The sequence below is a fragment of the Schistocerca gregaria genome, chromosome 2 (assembly GCF_023897955.1).
Source record: "Schistocerca gregaria isolate iqSchGreg1 chromosome 2, iqSchGreg1.2, whole genome shotgun sequence".
Lineage (NCBI taxonomy): Eukaryota > Metazoa > Arthropoda > Insecta > Orthoptera > Acrididae > Schistocerca > Schistocerca gregaria.
Genome location: NC_064921.1, coordinates 806,669,018 through 806,672,093, shown reverse-complemented (window position 1 = coordinate 806,672,093; position 3,076 = coordinate 806,669,018).

Genomic DNA, 3,076 nt, shown 5'->3' with positions numbered 1-3,076 from the left:
CCACGCTTGCATGATGCAGGAAACCCATATGTTTGTATGTGTAAAAAATTACAAGATCTTACATATGACATAAAAGAAACAAGGTATCACGTGTTACTTCAAGGTCGTCAGAATTTTGTGAACCATACTAAAACGCATCATTCGGCTTAAAATGCACATTCGTATGTAAATTTTCTTGGAGTACCAGTATTTTTTATTATGGTATAATGCCATACATGCACTTGAAATGCAGCAAACAGTTGAAACTAGCCAATAGTGTGAAATTAAACACTTCATTTCAAATAAATTGACTGCCTCAGCAGAAAAGATTAACTTTAAGCGAAATCTCTTTACCAAAGTGGCAAAAATAACTTCATTGTTCTGTCAGAAAGGTGGAAATAAAATCTGAAACTAATAACATATTTTAGCCTTCCGTAATTATGAAAACGTATTTTAATTCATTTGACAGATCCCGGCCACAAAAATCCGTTTTGTCATCATTTAATGTGAGAGCAATAAACAAAGAGGAAACAACAAAATCACTGAGCGTAAACACAGGTCACGTGGATGCTCCCCACCTCAACTCAGACTGCTCTGTGCATCAGACCCAGATTTACTATATTTCCAAACCGAGGCAATATTAAGCAGTGGTGCCCAGCCACACTTCTGTAACCAGAAGCGGGAGAAGGTACTACTCATTTGTGACTCAACTGCATATGCTCAAGAGCCTGCCGCAACAGTTCAAATGAATCTAATTTAAACAGTTTTCACGTCACACTCATTGGAGGCAGTTTGTCGTTATAAAGCATTGCAGAGTCTTCCTAAAGCCTTTGACACACTTTTTTGTTGGCAGACACCTGTATGAGCACTGTTTTGTTGTTGTATACGGTGCATTTCCTTTACAACTGAAGTTTTATTTTCGTTTTATTTTTTATCTTGTTCATGTTTTGTTGCTGCAGTATTATTCTGCAGTAGAGGGATACAGTAATATCCTTTGTTAGAGTATTGGTTCTCGCCAGTCAAAATCACAAAAACGGAAAGCTAAAACAATGAAAAATCCCAGAATTCTAAACAATTCCCAGGTTTTTCCCAGTTTTCTCCCAAATGGAAAAAAAAAAAAACGGGTTTTTCCCGGATCTCCCGGTTGTCCCAGGTCATATACATCCTGAGATATCACATCTCCTTTTCGTGAGACTATTTAGTATCTGCTGAAAGAAAGGCTTTCTTGTGTTCTGTTTACATTTCCTTAATCACTATTTCTTGATGAGCTTCCTCCTTTTCTGCCCTTGCTAAAACAATGTTTAGCAATGTGAGTGGGTTTGTTGCATTTGTGTCATTTAGTGATGCATTTTCTATGATTTTGTTTATTTAGACATAATGTCAAATCTTCATTTTAATTTCTTTCTTAAGGTCTGATATCCTGTAGTAGTTTTACTTTAATAGAATCTCTGGTGATACATGTGCCACTGTTTTCAAGTGCCTTAATAATATGTTAATAATGATCAGGTAATCCAACCCAAAGAAAAGTTCCTATCCACTCTTCACTCACTGGGAACTTAATGTGATTTAACTTAAATGTCATCTGCTAACTTGCATTTATCTTGTTTGGTCATGATTAATATTCTGAGCAAGCATAGTCTACTTGTAATTCCAGAGTCTTCAAATATTTTTTCCATGGCCCTCCAAGCTATGCTGCAGTATTTGTTTCCCTTATACGGGAATAATTTGTCTTGTCCATGAAAAGTATGATTTGGGAATGTGCTTTTCCATCCCTTTTCTTCTTTAGCGGTTCCACTGTTTAGGATAGGGAAAGTTAGTTTTGTGCGACATTCGGGGCACGAGTTACAGCCAGGTGTGGGCCAGATTGCAGTAAGCTATCCATAGCAGCAGTTGCGAAGGCAAATAGAGGCCACAGGGGTGTAGAACTGCCGGAGAGGGTGCACAACAGCAGTTTCCATGGTGCAAGTCACAGGCAGAAGTGGGCCACTGGCCAACCTAAGTGTTATGTATACGTGATTTGAAGCAGCATGCTTGACAAAACAGAGGCGCACAGCCAAGTATAAATAGGTGCCATTTTCTAACGAGATTCATTCAAGTGTGGCAGCTCTCCTGGACGGTGGGGCTTGTCACACCGCTGGGCTACACACAGCAACAGATGGGGAGACAGCGTCACAGTCCACGGCTGGTTGTTGGTTCGACTCTCTGAGGCCGACACGCGATCCGCAGCCAGCCAGGGTAGGCCACTCTTCGGCTCATTACCGCAGGCAGTCGTCTTGGCTCCTGACACACGCCGGAGATTTCCTAGGCGAGGGCCGCAGATTCTGAAGCCAGATTGCGGGTGGTCATTGCCACCAAGTTTTCAGCTATGCCAGTGAGGAAGAAGCAGCAGGGGGGCCAGCCTAGGGCTCCCAGTGGAGCAGTGCGGAGTCAATGGGGATGCAGACCCCTAAGTCGGCTGCTGGTGGAGCCATCCTGACATCATTGGAACTCAGCGGGTCGGCCAAGGCTGGCATGACACAGTGCTGCATTGCACAAGCTGCTGAGGTGCTTCCTCACCATTGCGGGCCCTGTGACACAGACCGAGTTGAACGGAGCACTGTAGTAGAAGCAAGTAAATCATTTGGAAAGTTCTAGCCGAATTTTAACACGGCCCCACCTGGCACCCACCCACTACATTTGGTATCTTCCCACTACATTGGTCATCCTGATACATTCGGTGGCAGAAGTCACCACAACACTTCCAAGAATCACCCAGTTTGTTAGGTCCAAAGGAGTGTTCACTATAACATCCCACAGTTTGTCATGGACTAAATATGCCTTCATGGAAAATTTCCATGGCAAATGATTTTCTCATCCAATCAACTTTTCAGGCACTGGGAGTCCAGATAAGGCTATATCACTCATTTTTAGGCCTGAATGTATAACATAAATGGCAGTCTGCATGCGCAGATGATCAACTGATGAAAACAAAAATGCAATCCGTGCACACGTCACCTGTGAACCAACTCCAGATTTTTGCAAATGGCTCTTATTTCTAATATTTATAAAGCATTGCTTTCACACTTAGTCCTTTTCCCATAACTTTTTGTTGAGTAGA